Here is a 22624-nt window from a genome sequence, read left to right as displayed (position 1 = left end):
ACAGGATGTAGGCATCCGGAGGTGAGTGTGAGTGTGGGGTCGGGTAGGGAGTGGCCCCCGGACGGGGCTTCCTGAAGCCAGATCGGTTTACCACAGTCAGTTGGGCCCAGGACCGCACAGCTGTGAGTTATAAATGTCCCAGTCAGAGCTGGGGCGAGAGGCCCAGCTGCCAGTGGAGGCCCAGTGCTCACCCCAAGGCCTCCTCCATCTCCTCCAGAGACCATTCTGAGGTGTCCGTCCCTGAGACCCTTAGACTTTCAGCACAGCACCCTCTGAGATGCCTACTATGAGGAGATTCTCATCCTATCTCTCCCTGCCAGTTCCAAACTACAAACTTCCTCTTCCAGCTACAAACTTGTGATTCCAGAGCCCAAGAATTCAAGAAGGAAAAGCCTATCCCGATCCCTTGCCCAGCAGTAAGTCCTAGACTCGGGACACAGCCAATCACCCTGGTGACAAATTCAGAGGCAATTTTCCAACTCCACATCCTGCTTCCCATTGCCCAACTGCCCTCCAGTGCCCGGCCCTGGGACATACTTAGAAGGGTCACCTGTTCTAGAGCAGTGGGGGTCAGCAGGGCTGGGCACCAGGAAGCTACGTGCCTCCAAGAGAGCCCCCCTAAGGTGTCATCATCCCGTTGTGTCCCCTGGGCTCAGTCTAGGTATGCAATGTAGATCTCAGAGAAGAGATGACAGCCTGTACATAGCATGGCAGTCCCCGGGAGAGAAGTTTGGTCCCCTCAACCCTGTGCTAGAACCTGTTCCTGCCGGAGCCACTGAGGTATGCAGCACAGAGCTTCGTTCAGGCTCCCAGCTAAACGTATATAAATTTGACAAACATGTATACCGCCAGGCGCTGGTGGCTCATACCTGAGATCCTAGCTACTCAGGAGGCTGAGATCTGAGGATCGTAGTTTGAAGTCAGCCTGGGCAGGAAAATTCATGAGACTCTTATCTCCAGTTAACTAATAAAGGGGGGGGGAGCAAAAGAAAAGCCAGAAGTGAAGCTGTGGCTAAAGTGGTAGAGTGTTAGCCTTGAGAGAGAGAAAAAAAGCTCAGAAACAGAGCTGCCCAGTCTCTGAGTTCAAGCCCCAGGACTTGCACAAAAAAACAACCAACCAAAAAAACCAATAAATGTATACACACGATTACAAATGCATATTTATAATCAGAAAAGAAATTGTACCAAATTCCTGAAGACAGTGATCCGAACAGCTTTTTCAGGAGGCTGCTTTAAACAATTTAACAAAAAGCACTATAACAAAATCCTCCTAACTGCAATCTACCGCATCTCCCCATCTAGAACACCACATAGCCCCCAGTGACTCCCAGGCTTCACTGGAAAGCTTCAGGAACTTCTCAGTGGGTTCCCTCTCTAATTGTCCTAACAGTGATTAAACTAGCCATGATACCTGACACGAACGGGCCTTCTGCAGTACTGTTCCAAGTACTTCATGTGAATCAATTCATGTAAGATCACCCATCTTGGAGATAGGGACTGGATTCATTTTGACACATAAAAAGGTTTAGAAACTACCTGGGCCCTCAGTGGCTCACACTTGTAATCCTAACGGACCCAGGAAGCTAAAATCTGAAGATCATAGTTCAAAGTCAGTCTGGGCAAAAAAGTCTGTGAGACTCGTAACTCCAATTAAACACTAAAAAGTTGGAAGTGGCACTGTGGCTCAGGTGGTAAGAGTGCTAGCCTTGAGCACAAAAGCACCAGGACAGCACCCAGGAGGCCCCAAGTTCAAGCCTCAGTACAGGGGGAAAAAAAAAAGTTTAATCAGCCCCAAGATCACACAAGTGTGTAAACAGATGGCTTTGCACTGGCATGGTTAGCTGCCCTCCAGTCCCTCTGCTAGCTATTTGGAAAGCTGGGATCATTTTCCCTCCTTGAGAGACTCTAATGGGGCCAGAGGCAGCCAAAGGTGAAAATAAGGACACTCTCATTCATTCATTTATGAGCAGCCCCATTCACCACCCCACAAGTGTTCACAAGACACTTGCAACCTTGGCTTGTCTCATCCTGCATAGGCATCCTAGATTCCTCTGCAGAGGCAGAAGAAGGCACCACCTGGACTTTCTAAGGCTAGCTGGCACAACCGGGGAGCGGGAGGGGCAAGCACAGGCCCTTGAGCTAAGCTGGTCCCAATGAGGTAGGGAACAGAGATGCCTAAGGACATCAGCATGCTGTCCAGCTCCTCATTTCACAGATAGGAAGAGATAAGCTGTAGAGAAGTTGATTTCTGGACACGTGGAGCATCTGTGTAGAGTATGAGGCTGGTTTTCTGCAGGGTAGGGCTAGCTACTCACAGGTATTAGCGGACGGAGGAGGCAGATAGGTACCTTTGTTCTCTCTCTATTCTCCATCTGTTCCCTGGCCCCCTTGGCTTCCACAGACTGCATGCAGTGCCACCAAAGGGCTAATGATCGGGGGTCCCTGGTGGCAGTGGCACTCATGTGTACACAGCACCAAGGCCACAATGAGCACTTTCCCAGGGGTGCTTTGCCTGTGGTTCTCTGTCCTTCCATTTTCCAATGGACAGAGGAGACTGAGTATGGAGAAGCAGTGGAAAGGATAGAACCCTGGCCTTCGCCTTCACAGCTGCCAGGACTTTCAGCTTTCATCTGGAGGTCCAGCCACCTGGCCAGCACAGGTCCTTGTCAAAGCCATTCCCCCTCTACCTGGAGAACCAGCCATCTTCAGACTAGTCAGGAAAGCAGAGCAGGGGTATGTCCAGGAAGTCAAATTTGGCCAGAAGTGAGCAGGTACCCAAAGTTCCCAGGGCCTCCCATTTATACATGATCTTGTACAATGAATGGCTCCCCATAGGGGCCTGTGGGGCTGGGATGAGGAGAGGGTGGTGCTGTCCAGCGGTGTCTGCCTAGTCCTGGGATGGGACAGGGCAGTGGGGACCTTGTTGGTCCATGTTTTCATGGTCCTTGACTCTCTGATGTGGCCTTCTCTTTTCTAGTATGTTCCAACAGATACAACAAGCCCCATCTGGGTTCAGCACTCATTATTGATGTATCATTATTTAAATCACTTCAAACCAGTCACTTTCTTCCTATTTAGCCTCATCTAAAGCAGTATCATCTGTGAAATCACGGGTTTGATGTGCTAATTATATATTTTTTTCTAATCCACAGGAAAATAAATACATAACATTAGAATGTGAAATTCAGACCTGCACATGTGTTCTGGTAGGCCAATCAGTGTGCAAGGTCTGATCTGGGTAAGGCTGGCTGGGAGGGAGGCAGGGTTGGCAGGCAGAGAGCCCCTAACTCCATGGGGAGCTGGGGGGGCAGGGAGGAAGGCACAGAATCCAACCTGGAAGGGGATATAGGTGGAAGTTTCTGGAAGGGCACATGTACTCAGATCAAGCTGCCTCATCCTCTCTTAAGGCTGCAGTTTGGGCTCTGCCATCTCTGTCAACTGTAAGATATTCCTGGTGAGAACAGAGTAGGCCCCACACATTTGTAATGGAGCATTTGTCTAGGGCACCAACTTGCTAGAAGTAATGGGCCTTTCTGGCCTTGCTTTCACCCTCTGTACTGGGGCATGAGCCAGGGGTTCTCCCAGTCAGACTGGGATCCCCTAACCACTCCCTGAGACCATGGGCCTCTCTCCCCTTTCACCTGAACAGGGGCCTTTCCAGGGGTGTCCTGGGGAGACAGGACTATTGTGTGTGATAGCTATAAAATTAAATAATCAGCTAATCACCAGCAAATTAGCATCCCATCTTTACATAGAACAAATATAGTATTTATGTAAAAGTTGTTAGGAGTTTCTCTCTTTTTAATTAGCAGGAATAAATGCAAAATGAATGGTAATTAGGCAGCTGATGGATTCCGTAGTACAATTACGCCTGCAGCAGCGCCCCAGTCCTTAAACACAGCCCGCTCCCAGGAACCAGAGAAGCCTATTTATATAATTTATTTATAAAACAAAGTTAGCAAGAACAGAGGGTGTGGCCCGGGCTCTGCTGGGGGAGGGGAGATGCGGGCTTTGGGGCAGGGCTCAGGGAGGGGGAGGGTCTTTGCAAATGCACCACCAAGGCCCCCTGGAGGTCTATTTCAGGACTGGCTTCTGTCCCTGGGAGCAGGGAACAGGACCTCCCAGGCAGGAAGTGGGCTGGAACAGTGTGAGAGCTTGAAGCAGCTGTTCTGCCTTCCTATGGGTCTCTTTCTGTCCTCTGGTGACCACCTCTTTCCTTTGCTGGCCCTGTACCTTCACTGAGCAGCCTCCATGCTGACCCTGAGGTACAGAAAGAAAGGGAATACTCTTCCTATCCTCCTTGAACTCAAGGGAACATAGACCTAAGAATAACCACCCTCCCAGGTGGCAAGATGAGAACTGGGAGTTTCCAAGAATGTATAGGAGTTTTCTGAGAAGACCAGAAGTAGCAAAGGGACCTATATGTGAAAGGCAGGAAGATAGGAAATACCATCACATGACTACAGCTAATCGTATATCCGGATTGGGGAGGCTGGAGAAGAAAGTGGGCTCTTGGATGTCAGGCTATAAGGGTTTGGACTCGGTCCTGGATGCCACGGAGAGGTTTGGAGGGAGGGAGGGGCCGACGCTTTCCTGATCACTGTTCTTTCTCAGGCCCCCTCCCCCACCCAAAGCCACAGAAGAGAGCCAGGTGGACAGGCCATTAGAGGCAGCTGGCCCAGCTCTGCAGAGCAAGTGCGGAGCCGAGCTGAGGCTAACCTGATTACAGGGGCAGGAGGTCTGTCTGCAGGGGTGGGCAGGAGGGAGGGCAGCTGCTCTGAGTGAAGGGAAAAGCACACACACACACACACACACACACACACACACACACACACACACACACACACACACACACACACACACACACACACACACACACACACACACACACACACACACACACACACACACACACACACACGGCCACTCTTGGGTCCTCTGAATGAGGGGCCTGTCTGCCGTACAAGCCTTGCCAAACTTGAGAGATAGGGGCACAGCCTTGTCCCCAGAGTAGGCTAAGCTGGCCTAGGGGAAGGACAGAAATCTGGCTATGACCCCAGGATAACTATCAGCATAGCTGGAATCAAGCAGGATGGGCATTCTTCAGTGCCTGCCTTTCTTTCTTGCCTGGGCTTAGAACAGCTAGGAGCCCAGGCTGGTGAGGAGCCAGTTAGAAGACATCGGCAGCCAATGTGCGTGCAGGAGGAAAGTTGAGAGCCATGGCAGCATTCAGGGCCCATAACGCCTCCTCTGCCTCAGTAGAGAAGCAGCAGTGTCCCATCCCCCACCCCTCCCTTGCTCTATGGACAGCCTAGACTCAGCATGCCCACCTCTACAGTGGAAACGCCAGTACCTACCCATGGAAGCTCTAAGAAGCTATACACGACAGCCATTTGAACCTCAAAGCCCTGAGTGGTGGTTGAACTTGACTTTGACGTTGCAGGATCTGAAGGATTTACCCAAGGGAAACCCCTCCGTCCCCAGGACTGCTGGCCTCCAACCCCTTGCTTTACAAAAGCATCACTCACTTGCCTTTCACCCCCCACAGGCCCGAAACGAGGTCTAGAAACTGAGGGCTGAGCTGTCAGGAAGGCACTCTGGACTTGTACAGGAAGACCAAGATCACACCATTCGCTTTCTCTGCTCTGTAAGTTATGCTCCTGCCTCGGGCTGAAATCAATAAAAATCCACAATGATGGTTTCACACTAGACAAGGGTCAGCCTTGGAGATGACACTTCTTCTGCCCAGAGCAGTGCTCACAGTCTACCTTTATCCTGAGACCTCAGCCCCAACTGTAGGTGGCAGCTGAAGAGGTGGGGGGGTGTGGAGACAGACTGTGGATAGAGGTGTGGGAGTGTACCCAGGGAAGCGAGGGGGCGAAGGGCTTCTTGCCGCTGCCTAAGCATCTCTCCAAAGACACGCCGGTGCTATTCATCAACTTGCTTTTCAGGGCTGCGAGAAATCAATGGCATTTGTGCTGCAAACTCATCATTAGGACAGGAAAAACTCTGCAACGGAATTGATTTGTTTAAATATAATAACACAATTTAACAAGAGAACCATGGGGGTGGGGAAAGAACCCAAGCAGACAACATGGCCAGACAGCCCGGAGAGCCGCTCAGGAGGATGGAAGGGAGTCATGCCTAGAATCACTTTCCAAGGTACTGTGGCAGGACCCACACGCTCCCTTGTTTGGATGTATCCACAGCAGCCCATGGATGGGCCCAGAGGCCTGTCTGGCCACTGCTGTTTCTGTTGGTCTTGGAGATGAATGTTCTTGGTGAATGTCAGTTCAACACAGAAACTGTGACTAGGCCTAAACTGTGGTCCAGGTATCTGTACAGGACTGGGGATGGGGACTCTAATGAATCCAACTAAAAGCTGCTCCATGGGGATGGGCCAGAGAGGGAGAAATGGGAAGACTGTGCTAGGGCAGGGTGAAGATCAAGGACAGACATGAAGATCCTTTCAAAGAACGGTGCAAAGCCCACTAGAATATGGTACCCACCGTGATAATGATGATGATGGAGGTTGGTTGTATTAATCCTTACCATGTTCTAGAACCCTGCATACACTCTATGTGTCATTTCCTTGACATTAGCATGTGAAAGAGGGGCTATGATTACAAATGAGACTGAAGCTCAGGGAGGCTACACAGCTAGAAAAGGATGGAACTGGGAATGGACGCCATATTTGCTATCCTGAGCTTGTTGTTCAGTAACTACTGAGCTCTCCACACCCACACCCACACACCTACACATACATACATACATACATACAAACATACATACATACATACATACATACATACATACATACACACACACACATGGGATGTGAAGTGTCAAAGGTAACCCAGGTTCTCCACAACCCTTGGAGGTGGGGATGCCCAACCTCAGGAAGCATCAGCTGCCTCCAGCAATATAAACAGAACCCAGAACGTTTCTCCCCCAGGAAGCCGCCAGCTCTGCCTTGTCCCTTGCTGACCTTTACCAGGGTGCACTCTAGCAGCACACAGGCAAGGCCAGTGCATTTTCTGAGCTGGTTCTTCCAGGCCAGGGCTGGAGCATGAGCTCCCTCTGCCCCCTCCTTAGGGAAGAGGTTCTGCATTCTCTAGAAGGATGGGAGGAGAGCTGCTAAAGCCCTCTGTGCAAGTAAGGAAACTGAGGCCTGGCGAGGGGAATCAGCCTTTTGGGTCCATCAGCCAAGGGCAAGTACAACTGGGGCAGAAAGCCCAGCGCATGCTACTGTCCTCTTGTCCCTGCATGGGGGAGAGAGACACGACAGAGCTAGAGGGGAGACAAGCCATGCCTGGAGGCAAAGAAAGTTGAGGTTTGTGATGTGTGGGGTGGGCAGAGCCTAGAAGGCCCCCAGGGAGTCCCAAGGCCAGGTGTGGGGGACAGGGTGGAAAGGTTCCTGCCTAAGAGGAGAATCTTGTCATTCAGACAGGGTGTGTTTGGTCCCTTGCCTGGAGATGCCCAGAAGAGAAAGATGTCCAGGATTTGGAATTCCCAGGCAAGGCCCAGTTGCTCAGTCCACCCTAGCAGAGTTGATGGCTGAATTCTGATCCTCAGCTCGGCCACTATCAGATTGTGTGTCCCCTTATGCCTTCGTTTCCTCCCCTGGAATGCAGAGCATGTGCGGGCTCCTTGTGTGTGGTAGTGAGGAGCTGGAGTTCAACAATGTATGTACAGCACTTAGCATCTGATATGAATCACTCAGCGCATGACAGGTGGTTGCTGTCACCCCACCAACTGCGCCTCTGGGCTCACTACTAGGAGACCAGCCGACACGTACCATGGGCTCACTGGCATCCAACACTCCTCTGAGTGCCGCTGCACACACATCAAGGCTTTGGACTTTCGCAGTATTTCCAGGTTAGTTGGGGGACCACTCTTACCTTATTTCTCTCATTCAGATGAGGAAACCAAGACATGCAAGGGTGGTCACGTGCCCCGCGTCTCACAGCTGGTAAAGTCTAGAGGGCTGGAAAACCACTTGTTACCATTGGGTTGACTCCAAAGGCAGCTGGCCACTGGATGAAGGCCAGTGTCCGCTTGCTTCTGGTCACATTGACCCAGCGCAAAAAACCAGACAAATAGAGGCTGGGCAAGGATGACAAGACACTTTAGAGGTACCCCAGGCATGAGCAGGTCATCCATCCTTAAGCTTGGCTCTTTAAGACCTTTCCTTCCTGTCTTCACTCATCAATTTATTAGGTTCCCAGAGCGTATACTTAGAAAAAGAGACAGGAAAGCAAGCTCCAAGATGGCTTCACCCCTGCTTTCTGAATGGCTCAGGAAGTTCAGCTCCTGATCAAGACTTTGGGGCATGCTGCTTTCATTCATTCTTGTATATTAGCAGGTGGTGGTACCCACTTCAGAGGTGGGAATGTGGAGGTTGGAAACACACAGGCCACACAGGGTCAAGCTTCAAGCATCCAGATGTGAGTGCATACGAGCAGCGCTGGGGCAGGAGGTCACCCTGCATATCTGGGTCAGGCACAGGGCAGGCCTAGAAGTCAGGCTGGATTACTCTGAGAGGGAGAGGCCTCTCTCTCTATGAGCCCAGGTGAACCTGGCAGCTTAGGAAGGGGCCCAAAAACCTTGGGCAGCAGCTGCTCCCAGGGAGGAAATCTGGAGGAACACAGGGCCTTGAACAGACTGGGAAGCTGGGCACACAGGGCAGCTTGAACCCCCTAGGTACCCTGTACCCTGTACCCCTGCTGGGTACAGGAACTGCCTGTTAGCAGAGCAATTAGCTTCCAGCACCCAGGAAAAAGGTCGAAGAGGCAGGCAGCAGGCACTGGCTGGACAAGGACCCTGGCAAGCTGAACCTGGTTATTTTTAGTATCTTGATTCAAGAGGGAGAGGCTCTCCTCCCTGCCAGGTAAATGTCAGTGCCACCAGCAGATACAGCCAATTAAAGCTGCTCAAGCACAGGCTAGAAGACAGAGCTGGGGCCCCAATCTCCTGCTTACTCACCCCTACCAGCCCCAGCAGCTTCGGCTAACAGGCCTCTGACTCAGTACAACTGCCTCATGCCTCCGCCACCCCCAACAGGGAACACTGGCTGGGTCCCCAAAGGAGGAGGAGAAGGTGGTTGGATCCTGAATTTGATCCCGGCTTAGCTGTGTGACTCCAGCCAAGTGTTACACTTTCTCTGACTCTATAGGTTCTCCCACTGGATGATAAGTGGGGGTGACCTAAGTCAGGGGTGAGGGAGAGGCTCTGAGCTCACAGAGATCTGTCACCCCCCCTGCTAGGAGGTAGAAGCAGCTGTATTATTCCGGAATCGAACTCTGGACTTCCTAAGTAGGGACTGGGCCTGCCCTGGGCAGCTGTGCACGCTGCTGGGGGGATTTGCGCAATCCTGGGTACTTGGAGTCCCGAGGAGAGAGGTAAGAGAGAGACAGAGGCTGCTATGGGTCAGTGAGGTACAGCAAACACACATGGGCTGAGCCCGGGGCTGGGGAGGGCCACACCGCACCTGGGGAGGGCAGCAGGTCCCCCCAGGTGCTGTGGCAGATTGCAAGTCTGGCACGGCCCACAGGAGGCTGGAAAAGGCACCTGGCCTGCGTTGGCACAGCCTGTGTTGCTGTGGCCTTGGGGAGACCTTCCCTGCCCTGCCCACCAGCCTCCCCTGGAAGGAGGCTGATACCATGCTAAAGACAAGGATCCCATCTCAAGCCCCCTGCCATCCCCCAAACCTGCTGTTCAGCCTCTGCACATGGGTGGATGGCTGCCGGGGGCCAGCCTTTGTCCTTCCTGGCCAATCGTAGGCTGGAGAAACTGAGGAGTCTTAGTCTTTACCAACCAGAGAAGCCTGTGGTCCAGCAACAACAGCTTCCTTGGCCAGCTCTCGACTGTCCTCCCTCAGTTTAGAATTCTAGCACCAGCTCACACCTTCTGAAAGATCTCCCCTTTCACCACAGCACTGACCCGCTGTGGCTCCTATAGCTCAGAGGAGACCTGGAGGAAACTGAGGCTTAGAACTGGGGCAGAATCTGCTCAGGGACATTTATCAAGTTAAGAGCAAAGTGCAAACTTGCCTTCCTCTGCCATTTCGTACTCCAGGGTGCATTTTCAGCCCCTTTCCCCGCCCAGCCTTGAACCCACACAGCTCCAAGTCTACCTCTCTAGGCCTAGTCCAACTTGGATGCCTGTGGTACAGTTCCTCATATGTATGGCTCACTCTTCAAGGACCAGCTGCAGCCCCACCTCCTCCAGGAAGCCCTCCCATGACTTTGCACCCCATGTACTGTGGATATTGTCCTGCAGGACACCTAGCTATTTGGCTGTCCCTTGGTAGAAGAGACTGAGGGGACATGAGTGGCCCCAGATTTCCTGAGCCTAGTTTACATCCTTACTTCCTTATACCTTGTCAGCTGCTGGCCCGAGGTGTGGTGCCAACCCCTAACCACAAGACTCTGACCCCAGGGCTCTCTGGGCAGAGGGAATCCCATGATTACAGTAGCAGAGTGCTTAAGGAACCCCATGGACCTGCTCTGAGTGAGTCATAAATGCGGGCCCTCTCAAATCCCATCCTTCCCAGGCACGCCTTCCCAGGCCCCTCCCTCACCAGGCCACACCCCCACCCCCCACCCTCCCTGTGGCCTGCAGGTCCCTGTCCTTTCCAGCAGCTCTTCCTGCCATGCAGCCAGAGCTGCTTAGGGCTGGCAGTGTGCTCAGGGACCTGACACCTGTGCTGGCTTACTCTAGATATGTGTTCCTATCTCTGAACCCCTCAGGTCTCCTTCCATGCCACAAAGAGGCTAGACTAGACTGGAGGGACACTGGCCAGATGTTACCCCTGGTGATGCTCTCTATGACCCCCACATCCCTACATGTGTGATTACACATACTTGGGGAGCACCCTTGGGGCTCTGGAAAGCCAGAGAGAGAGCTGGACTGCCTCCTCCTTGGAAGGACACAGCCTGTCTGAGTCCCAGGCTTCTGTGGCTATGTTAATGCAGTATGTCTTTAGGATGGTTTCTAGCCTCTCTGATTTCATTGTGATACAACAACATCCACTCCAAGCTCATGAACTGAGATCAGACCCACAAGAGGAAGCAAGTGTGCCAATGGTGGCCCCAGAGGGTGACCCCTGGTTATTGGCTTCATCTTTCTGCCTTGGGTGAACTCCTCTCTTCTGGTAGTGAAGATTTCAGATAAAGTGAGCCCCAATCCCAGCTCTACCAACCAATAGCTTGGATTCTGAATGGGTTTTTTAGTCTCTCTGGCTGAGTCTCCCGTCTGCCTAACATGATAACTGGGTTTTACAGACCAATGAATGGCACAAAGTGGAGAGTAGCAACAACTTATCCAGGGTCACACAGCAAGCCTGTGGTCCAAGTGATGGCTTGAACATCCTCCCAGAGGTCCTGCCAGGCCAGTAACCACCCTGCTGACCCGCAGGCGTGTGCCCTTGGGTAGGGCTGAGCAGCAGGCTATGGACTGTTTCCAGCTCCAGGTCTGGGATGGGGGGGGGGAAGGGGGAGGGCGGGCCGCAGAGGCTGGTAGCCCAGGGACCCGAGCTCCCGGCAGCAGAGTCCGGGTCAGGGCAGGGTGTGCATTCTCAGCTGGTGCTGAAGATGGACAGGCACGCCACAGGCGGGCCCTGGAATTGCAGCTCTTCAAGACCACAGGCTGGGCGGGGCCAGGCCCTCCAGAGCTGGCCTTGGCACTCAGGGTTTCTACAGGAAGCCCACACCACAGAACCCTGCACTGTGTCAAAGGACCACTCACAGCAACCAAGCTGGAAGCACAAAGCCACACCCAGGGGCTGGCGGGGCTGTGAGGGCGGGCTGTGGCCCTCAAGCAGTGACTGTCCTCCCAGCCAGCAGCAGCAGCTGTGGAGAAAGCCTCCTGGGGAAACTAACCCTACCCCCGATTCCCCACCTCTCATGTAATTGACCGTGTGAGCAGGCTTTGCCCCCAGAATCAACCCTCATGTGCCTACAGGCCCAGGCACCCTGTGTGCTGCCACGACCCACCATATGTCCGCGCCAGGCTGGCTTCTCGCCGCTCGGGTGGCAGTGTCAGCTCTTCCTAGGGTGCAGATGAGGAAGTGGGGCCCAGCGAGGCCAAGTCACAGGCCTGAAGTCACAGAGGAAGGAGAGGCAGAGGTAGAAACAGCCCCAAGTCTACCCTTGCAGTTCACCCCCTTCATCCTGTAGCGTCTCTTTCACCCACGAAGTGGCCCTTACCAGTCACAGCGCCTAGGGGACACCTCTCCCCCATGTCTCCTAGGTACAATAGCCCAGCCAGCTCAGGCTTTCTCACCTCTACCTCTTGCGCTACTCACCCAAGCTCTAGAGCCTCACACTGGGCCATAGTCACCTAGAGGCATGAAATGGACCACATCCCCTGAAAGCAAGAGCAGGGATGGACGCTGATTTAGTTTAGCAGGCCAGAGAGCCAGAGTACATCAAATCCAGGCCTTTCTTCAGCAGCTCAACACCAGGGGCCTCTTCTGTACCAAGATGAAACAAGTCAATCACTTTCCACTAGAAGACAAGGCAGTCTCCACAGAAAGCTGGAATGCAAGCCTGCCCAGGTAAGGCCCAGTTACTGTCTGCCCTCGGCTGTCACCCTAGGACCTACTGTGGCCTGGTCACAGCTCAGGAGCTTTAGGTTGGGCTACACTTTTGCAGTCTGTTTTCCCATCAGGCAAGTAGGCCTGGCCTTTCAAGAGCTCTCTGAAGATGGGGCACTGGTGGTTCATGCCTAGCTACTCAAGAGGCTGAGATCTCAGGATTAAAGTTCAAAGCCAGGCAGAACAGCAAAATCTGTGAGACTCTTATGTCTAATTAATTAGCCAAAAGCCAGAAGTGAAGCTGTGGCTGAAGTGGCAGAGCACCAACCTTGAGTGAAAACTAATAAGAGACAATTCCCAGGCCCTGAGTTCAAGGCTCTGTACTGGCACACAGGGTTGAAAGAGCTCTGCCCACTCTGTCCCACAATGCAAGAATTGATGGCAGTCATGGGAGGGGGAGGTGTGTCAAAGAAGGCTCCTGGGCTGCCGATCTGGAAAAGAGAGTGTACCAAGCAAGAGAGAGATGGACAGGCCTGAGACAGGCAGACTAGACAGGAGGCTCTGTAAATAAAACACAGCAGACCTTACCTCCAGCCCCTCCTACATCCACAAACAGGCCTGCTGCACTTGGAAAAGCACAGAAACCCAGATGCCAAGGTACACAGGGGCAGGGCCAGAAAGGGAGACAGTGCCAGGTCCAGGGAGCCTCGAACACCATAGCCCAAAGGGAGGGGCTCCAGTCCGTGCTAAAGAAACTTCTGTTCCAAACTGTTAGGGATAAAGCTAGATCCCGGTACCATTGAACCCCCCCTTGGGAGAAGAGGATCAGCCCTCACCCTGGCATAGAGGGATCTGCCCAAGATGGCTGGGGCTATCAGTGCTGGAGCTGGCATGCAAACTGTTCCTTTCCCTTTCTCCCATGATTGTCATGCTTATTCTAGGCAAGGTTGGCTTTGTGGGCAGTCACAAAGGCCCTCAAGCATAAAAGGACCCCCATGTTTGCTGCCACCATGTTGAAATCATTACATCCAAGGCCAGCTTGACTGTCACCTCCTGGGGCCCTTCTCAGGTCTCCTCCCATCCCAGGCAGATTTCCACTCCCTGTATGAGGAGGGCCAGGGAGCCTGATACCAGCCGGCTGAAGAGCCCGCTACTGATTGTCCCATGCCTGCCTCTCTCAAAGTCCCCTCCTAGAGCTTCCTGCTGGCCAAGTTTCCGAAGGACAATCTTAAGGACATTGAACAAAGGGGTCTTGGAGAAAAGGTTTCCAGATCAGGCTCGATAACGGGCCCCAGGGAACAATCCACTTCTTTATTTGCAAGAAACTGGCAGACATGCCAGGGACACTGGGCCAGGACTACAGGCCAGACAATCTCAGAGCGGCCTTAGGACCCCCTCCAACATGAGGGGCCCTGCTGGAATAGAGGGAGAAGGTGAAATATGGGATGGTGCGCAGTTCATAAGCACTAATTCTGGCCCTATCACATGCTGGCTGTGTAGCCCACCCTCTCAGAGCCTCAGTTTCTCCTTTGCCAAGTGGGTATTAGCAGGTCCATCCATGGAGGGAGATGCTGGAATAAAAAGGAAAAATTCCCACCCATCTTGAACCCACCTCTAACATTTCTCATCAACCTCACTAGGCCTCAGTTTCCTCACCTGGCAATGGCTCAGTATGCTTCCCTCTTAGGCTTGAGGATGGGGTGGAGGGTACTCACGGACCATACCAGCCTCTTGTAATAAGGCACTCAAAGTTGGGTGCTTGTAGGCTCAGCAACCCAGGAATCAATTGAAGGGTAGGAATGGGCAGGGGAGAGGAATGGGAGGGATACCTACTACTTGGAAAGGGCAGGTGAGGGTCACCTGTTGTACCTAGATTCAGAGGGTACTCAAACCTCAGGAAGCCTGGATGGAGCCCCCAGAGGATTAAGAGCAGGAACAGGGCCCCATGATCATTCCAGGACAATAACCCACAGCAGCCCCACGCTATCCATGACCCATTTCCTTGTGAGAACAAAGCTTTCAATTCAGCAAAACACCCAGAACTCTTCTCAGCAGTCTATATCCCATCTGACCACGCAGAGAGGGCAGAGGGAGAGTTTTCTTGTCCAGATGAGGAAACTAAGGGCCAGGGAGGGACAGGACTTGTCCAGAGTCAGTCCATTGGCAGCCCTGAAAACCACAACAGCCACCCTCCCCCACTCAGCCTCCACCAAGAGCTGCCCAGGACCGCTGGGAGCTGTGGATGTTTCTGCAGGTACAAAACATCGACCTCCAAGCTGCTTTTCTTAGAACACAATTTTTCTGTGTGTGTGCATCTATCTGTGTGTGAGAACTTGGGCCTAGCCACTTGTGTGCAATTCAATTTGTGACCATGTGTCAGCCTGCACACGCACGCACGCACACATGACATGAGTGGTCTGTGTACACATGCACATGTAGTTCCTGTACTCACATGCACACCAATGACTGCTCATGTGTACACATATGTGCACATTTACATGTCGTTGGCATGCATGAGCATATTTGCAAGCACAGTTACAGGTACTACTTATGTCTGACTGCATAAGTATATGTGTGTATGTACATGTATGTGTGTGTGTATGCGTGCATGCAGTGGGTACAGCAGGCCTGAGAGTGTGTGAAGATGCTTGCATGAGTGTCTATGCTCATGTGAGAACATCCAAGTCCCTTCTTCCTCATCAACACTCAAACCTTTCAGACATTCTCTGCCTCCTCCAAGAAGCCTTCCTGTTTCCCAGGTTCCACTCAGAATTCCCACCTCAACCCCATCCCACATCAGAGCAGTTCTACAATGGCACCCAGGAACTGCCAATGTCCCTTCCTCTAGTCCCTTGTGCCCCTCCCCCCATCCCCGCCATAGGGCTTCAACTCAGGGACTGGGTGCTCAAGGCTAATGCTCCACCACTTTGAGCCACAGAGCCACTTCCAGTTTGCTGGTGGTTAACTTGAGATAAGAGACTCACAGACTTTCCTACCCAGGCTGGCTTCAAACTGTGATCCTCAGATCTCAGCCTCCTGGCTAGCTAGGACTACAGGCGTGAGCCACTGGCACCCAGCCTCTCTGTGCTTCTTTTCTGGCCCCAGCTGGGTTCTCTAACCTCCTGTTGGGTCCTTGGGACAGCTCCCTAGTGTCCCTGCCTCTAGATAGGGCCTTTCCAAGGCAGTCACAAGGCTCCAGTTTAAGCATATCTGTAGCAGTACTTACCTGACTTAGAGCCTTCCATGGTTCCCTGCTACCCTTGGGATTCAGTGCCCAGCCTGGCATTTATGGCCTTCACAATCCCTTGCCTTCCCCTTCCCCTTCCCCTTCCCCATCTTCCTAGTCTCTCCCACTTGTTTACTTGCACCCATCTCCCCACTCTTTTACCTTGTGTACCTCCCACAGCTGTCCTGCTAACCTCTGAACCCTGCCCGCCTGTGTTCTGGGGCTGCCTCTGTCAATATCTCTCTGCTTCTCCACAGGACAACAGACTCAGCCACCCTTCCCTGGCATGGGAGCCTGGCATACAGCAAGTGACATGCGAGCTGGACCAGGGGGTGGGGAACCAACCTGAAGAAAGCTTTATGCAGCCAACACAACTCTTCTCTGCATGTGTTAAGGGGACTCTGGGGTGCAACTCACGGGCCAGGCTGGTGGAGGCCAAACTCTAGCCACACAGAGCTTATGAAACACCAGCAACCACCTATAAAAGGGCATTCCTCTTCCTTCCTTCCTCCTTCCTTCCTCCTTCCTTCCTTCCTTCCTTCCTTCCTTCCTTCCTTCCTTCCTTCCTTCCTTCCTTCCTTCCTTCTTGTACCAGTACTGGGCTTGAACTCAGGGTCTGGTAATCTTACTTGGGTTTTTTGCTCCAGACTGGTACTCTACCACTTGAGCCACTTCTCCACTTCCAGCTTTTTGCTGGTTAATTAGAGATAAGAGTCTCAGACATTTCTGCCTGGACTGGCTTTGAACTTCAATTCTCAGATCCCGGCCTCTTGGAATAGCTAGTATCAGAGGCGTGAACCATTGCCATTCAGTTCAAGTCCTGTCCCTCTTTGGGCTGAGACAGGACCCAGCACTTCTGGGGACAACTCAACCACACCCCCATTGCCTTATCCCCATCCCTATCCACAAAAAGAAGCCACAGAAGAGGCAAGATCAGGGGAATGATAGCCCAGGCCCTGCTGTGTGAGGCTGGTACACTGGCACACAGAGACCGGACTTAAAACCCAGCCATGGTGACCTTGTGCAAAGTATTTTCCTGACCCCCAGGCTGTTTTCTCACCTGTACCATTGTGCCAGTTATAGCTACTCCCTCCAGGCTAGTTATGAAGATGGAAAGATAATAACCCACATGCTTAGCAAAGTACCCAAAATACAGGGTTTCCCTGAGGCTATAACTGGGGGAGTTGACAACAGAATAAAATCAAACGTCTGAGCGCCAGACCATGACGCCCCACCCTCCACTGTTTGGTTTGTAAGTCCAGGAAGAACTGGAACCGGAGAAGTGAACTGCTTCCTCACCTGCTCAGGGCAGACCCACACCCCATCCAACCCCACAGGTGGGTACACAGTACCAGCAGGGCTGGCTCAGCCCACTTACCTGCAGAGGTTTCTACCAACCAACCAGAACTTGAGGCTGCTGGGTGTCAGGAAAAGAGAGGTCGCAGGAGAAGGAGGCCGCGGCCCTAGCCCCACTACATCCACACACAGTTGTTGCAAGTTTCTAGAGAAGAAAGCAGAGGGGTCAGTGAGCTCCAGTTGCAGCTCTGCAGGCAACCTCCCACCCCCTTTCTCGAGATCCAGCCTGCCTAAGTTCTTCTGGCCAACCCACCCAAGGGGAGCCCTTGAGAAACTAGGTGATGTCTCATCCCAGGAAAGACAACAGCTCCAGAGCTTCACCTTTGAAGCCTCAGAACAAGAACCAGCCTGAGCAGCCTCCATAGTCCATCCACAACAGCAGCCACACCCCCCTCACCAGACCCCACCAGCCAGCCTTCTGTGTCCAGCCTTGGCACTTGCAAGTGCCCTGCCATGACTCTTCATCCTCTTCTCTGTCTTTTCAAGTCTTGCTAGCCTCTGAGCCCCTGCTCAAATGCTTTGTTGGGGCCATCTGTCCCACTCCCAGGGGAGCTTAGGGCCTAGCTGACTGTTTCTCTTCCAGCCTTCCATAGGCCTGTCCCATTCACCAGGCAGAGACCAGGGTGTCTGTTTCAGTTTATCAGTTATCTAGGCTTGTTATCAAGGGCCACAGATGTTTTAGATGGATGGATGAATGGGTGGGTAAACAGATGGAAGGATGGATAGGTAGATGAACGGGTAGATGGATGAATGAATGGAAATATCATAATTCTGGTGGATGGAAGATATTCCATGAACAAACTAGACAAAGGAGGTCAAGTACCTTGAACTCAAGAATCCCACTGGAAGCTCCACAGCACTCCCACATCCTTCCCACTGTCCAGTTCTAGAACAGGGGGTCAGGTTGGTGGGAGGACAGACTCGGTGCTATTGATGCTTTTCTCTACCATTTTCCAAATGAGGAAACTGAGGGCCCAGTGAGGGAAGGGTTCTTCCCATGGTGCTCCAGCAGGTGGGAGAGGCAAGGTCAGGAGTAGAACTCAAGTCTCCAGCCTTGCCTAATGCCTGACACTGTCGGGTCCTGTGGTCCCAGCCACATGACTCCCTTGTCTTTTGAGGACCCAGTTGGCCATAAGGCAGCTTTTGGCAACAGAGTTCAGCAACAGAAGGCCTGTGGGACTAGAAAAAGTGTCACAGAAGTGATCACCCTGGGAACAGAGCCACCTGATCTGATGGCCCAGCCTGTATACCTGAAGCTCGGAGCAGGTTAGATCACAGGGAAATCCCTCTAGCAAGTCCACTGCTGCCCAGGGCCAGAGACATCCCTTCCAATCCCCCTTTGGGGCCTCTAAGTGCTGCTGGGGTGCCTAACACCAGTATCACTCCCTGAGAACAGCATGGGTATGTCTCATGCCTTGTGGCCTGTCCCACGGCCCATTTTCACAGAGATGCTTGCATTTGCTACTGGCTGTGCTAAGGCCTAGTGGCCACAAAACAAATAAATTAGTGGAGCCACGTGAGCTACTTCATTGCCTCAAGAATGAAGGACCTGCAACTACATCCAGCAACACAGATGAATCCACAAATGTAACATTGATTGAACAAAACAGTCTTGGGAGACAATAGACTTAGGAGATCCATTTATATCAAGGTCAAGACGCAAATGGACTCCATGCCTACAGCAGACAGAACAGGACCACAGCCCCTGTGTGGTTCTTCCTTCCCATCAGGGGGAGGGGTTTCTTCTCCACCCTGAACTGAATTTCCATTCAGTAAATTGTGTGTGTCTGTCTGTCTGTCTGTCTGTCTGTCTGTCTGTACTGGGGCTTGAATTCATGTTTTTCACCCCCTTGCTTGGCTTTTTCACTCAAAGCTTAGTGCTCTACCATTTGAGCCATGCAGTCCTGCTTCTGGCTTTTTGCTGATTAATTGGAGGTAAGAGTTCCATGGACTTTTCTGTCAGGGTTGGCTTGGAACCTTGATCCACAAACATCCAGCCTCCTGAGTAGCCAGGATTATAGTGTGAGCCACCAGTGAGTGCCTAGTTCCTGGAGCAAATTTCAGTGTAGTGATAAGGAATATTTTATAAAGCCTCAAAAATAAATCTTGAGACTAGGCCTCAGAAAGGTCCCCCATTTCTGACCTTGACTCATGGACCACCTCCAGGCCATGAGGCCCAACCAACAGCCAGTACTAGCTGCTAGCTATGAGAGAAATCATCTTGGACCCTCCCTTCCAGCCAGCCTGCCAGAGAAACCCAGAAGCAGACAGACAGCCCAGCCCAACCACACACTGGTGAGATTTCATAACTGGGAGCTGTTTAAGGCCAATGGGTATCAGACTGTTGGAAGTCTAAGATCCCTTTTCTTGGGGGGGGGGGAGGGAGCAGTAGGCAGATCCGGCCCCACCCTGGCCAGTTGCCTCCTCAGCCATCCCCTGCCCTGCTGGCTCCACTTTCTCCTCAATCTGAAAAGCCTTTCAATTTCCCACCCTGCTTCAGCCTGGAGCCAGGCAGCACCTCTTCCTGGAAGCCCATCCTGACTTCCCTCTCTGATTTGCTCCTGGGCTGGGCCTGCCTCTGGATGCATAGGACTATATACCTTTTTCCTCCCCTCTATCTCCTCATGCTTTGAAAACTTTCCCTTAGGCTCAGAGTCCCTGTCAGAGTCAAGCAGTACCCCTCCTCTTCTTTCCCAGGGTAGAGACCCTTACAGCCATCCTGTGCTAATCAGTGCTCACCAGGGACCCAGGGACCCAGGGACCCAGAGACCCAGGAGAGTAGTGCCCACAATGCCTTATGCCAGCACAAGACAGGGCAATTCTCAGAGCCCAGCTGCTCCTGCACAGTCCAAGGGTAGGCACGAAGAAGGTCTACAGAATGAGTGGTCATATGGAGGTTCCCAGCTTTTAGCTGATCACGACCTCATCAATACATGCCACTCCTCCTTCATAATTACCTGTTAAAATTGTCAGACCAATTGGCAGTCCTCAGGTACTCCACCCAGAGCCAAAGCAAAGTAAGCTGCTCTGGGAGAGCCGAGGAAGAGCCTCGAGCCCAGCCAGGATCCCTCTATGCAGTGCCTCTCTCCAGAAGGCGTTTTTAGGGTCGGGCCTCTGCGGACTCCCAATGCCAGGGCCTCAGCCTGCACATCCCCTCTGTTGGGTGTGGCTCAGAAGCCCACATCTTCACAACCCCAGCTCCTGCCTTATGCAGGTGTGACCTCTGGGAGCCTCTCTGGTCAGCTCTTTCTCTGTCATCTGAGTGATGGGCAAAGTCAATCAACTCTTGTAGGTACCAGGTTTTACTCTCCAGTGGGGATGTGATTCCAGAGAGGCCAGACGGGGGCCTCTTCCTGCCTCTTTTAGGGATCCCACTATACCAGTTATACCAGTGACCATGCCTGCCAGCAAGCTATATACCGGTGCAGCTACCCTCAGTCCCCTAAGTGCAGGTCACAGCACCTGTTCCCTGCCTCAGGTACGCCCTATGCTAAGAAAAGAAGTCCCCTTACCCAGCAGAGAGACACAGAAAAGCCAGAAAGTGACCAGGTAAGGCAGGGGGAGGACACTAGTTCCTCGGAGAGGGAAGGGGTCTTGTCCTGAGCAGAGGTGTTTCACAAGGGCAGCTGGGTAGGTAGTAGCCAACTGGGGAGAGGGGTGAGTATCCCATCCCAAGAGGCATGCGAGCATGTAGAGCATCGGCTGGGGCCGTGGGTGCTGTGAGCACCAGAAGGAAGCTGGACTCCACATTCTGTGAACCTTCCTGGCTGTTAGAATCACCAGGCTGACTGCTCAGCCCACAGCTCCAGTGCCGTAGGCCCCTCCCCTGAGAACGGCAGCTATGGGGTCTGGAAGCCAGCCCAGAACTTTAAACTGTTAACCAGTCCTCCCAGGTGCTCCTCTGCCTCTGCAAAATATGGAGAGCATAGCAGATGACCTTCCAGATCCCTCTGGGCCCAGAGATTAGTGATTCTGAGTCTCCCTCCCTCCATCACCCAAACCCATCTGGAAGACACCAGCCGGGTAGTGGCCTGGTGCATCATTAAAAATGATTTAAAAGCTTTAGGAGGGGGGTCAAAATGTCGAGGAAGGGGGGGGGTGGTTCTCAACCCATGGTGCTAGCCTTGCTCCTTCCTAGCCCCCTTGAGCCCTTAGGGCCGGCCTAGGAAAGCTCAGCACTGGAGAGGAGGTGACAGCTGTTCTGCTACTGCTTAGAGAGGCCCAGGGAAAGCAATTATCTTGCTCTTAGCTGAGAGGCACTGGCTTTTACCCGCCCCCTTCCCTCCCTCTCCTCCTCCCCCCTTCACACACACACACACACACACACACACACACACACACACACACACACACACAGAGGCCAAGATGCCATGGCAGGCTCTGAATGCCTGCCCTCCCCCCACCCCACCCCCCTTTCAGCCTCCAGATTTCTCTCTCCATCCTCCAAGCACATTTCCAACACTTAAATCATTTAGCCCGCTAAACCGGAGACGGCAAATGGGTGCTATTTCTTAAAAACATACAGAGAGCGTATTAAATTATTGATAGCCATTAAACAGGAGGAAAAATTAAACAGCTCTCAGCTCTTATCAATCATTCATGCAGTTTCCACTGGGGTGTTTTCTGGAGAGCGATCGCTCGGGCAACCCAGGGAGCAGGCTCCTGCCAGCCAGGAAGATGAGGAAGGCAGAGAGAGAAGGCAGCGGCTGGAGGGCAGCAAGCCAGAAGGGCCGCCCAGACCCCCAGCAGTCACCCTGGGAAGAGCAGAGGCAGGGGCAGGGGCGGGACAGGGAGGCCAGGCTTACCAATTGCAAACACCCTCTTCCCTCTTCCATCACTCACAAAAGGGACACTCCAATACCATCTAACATTGCCCCTTAATTAAGTTCAGTCTGTTCTTATTAGACACCTACAATATATCTGGGCGTGCAGGATCCACAAATAAACAAGGCTGAAGGCCCTCGCTTTGGCTAACGGGAGAGCCCTTTGCAGGGAAAGCGGGATTGTATCACATAGTGACAATGCCCTGAAGAGAAAGCCATGGCCAAGGACAGAGAAACAGGGACAGATCCAACTGGAGGGGTGCCTACTTGCCAAGGAAGACTTCGCCAAACAAGCCATTCTTAGGTACATACTTGGAAGGGGTGCAAAAGGGTGTCCTGGGGCCAAGTAAAAGTGGCATTCTAATGGGCAGTCCAGGCAAAGGCCAAGCAATGGTACCCAGAGTGCTCTCCCTTCCCCCAATCACAGCTCTGCCCGTCTTGAGCGACAGATGCTGGCCCAATAGGATTGGACTTGGGCACAATGAAAGATGGGCAGAGCAGAGATGGTTATACCCAGCCTCTCCTCCAGGCCATGGTCAAATCCAGGCCAGGCCAAGGGAAGGACACACGAGCCAGCACCATGGGCATGAACAGACAAGAGACTGGGGTTCACCCCAGCTGCCCGGGCCAGCAGCTCCTCCACCTCCGTATGGCATTTCCATTTCCTGGCTCTGATTCAGG

General features: G+C 52.7%; 1 protein-coding gene across 5 annotated transcripts in view; it reads right to left on the bottom strand.

The window, feature by feature from the left end:
• Positions 1-22624, bottom strand: part of Zmiz1 (zinc finger MIZ-type containing 1) — a 226944-nt gene that overhangs the window by 162218 nt on the left and 42102 nt on the right. For 4 of the 5 annotated variants that reach the window (XM_070020701.1, XM_070020700.1, XM_070020704.1 and 1 more), the window contains exon 2: positions 17143-17265. The gene's annotated coding sequence lies outside the window, so the exon portion shown is untranslated. Of the gene's footprint in view, positions 1-7901; positions 7988-17142; positions 17266-22624 lie in introns of all 5 variants that reach the window. The other variant, XM_070020702.1, reaches the window with a different exon arrangement.

The sequence above is a fragment of the Dipodomys merriami genome, unplaced genomic scaffold (genome assembly GCF_024711535.1).
Source record: "Dipodomys merriami isolate MVZ:Mamm:240054 unplaced genomic scaffold, mDipMer1.0.p SCAF_14, whole genome shotgun sequence".
NCBI classification, from domain to species: domain Eukaryota; kingdom Metazoa; phylum Chordata; class Mammalia; order Rodentia; family Heteromyidae; genus Dipodomys; species Dipodomys merriami.
This window is presented reverse-complemented; position numbering and strand designations above follow the sequence as displayed.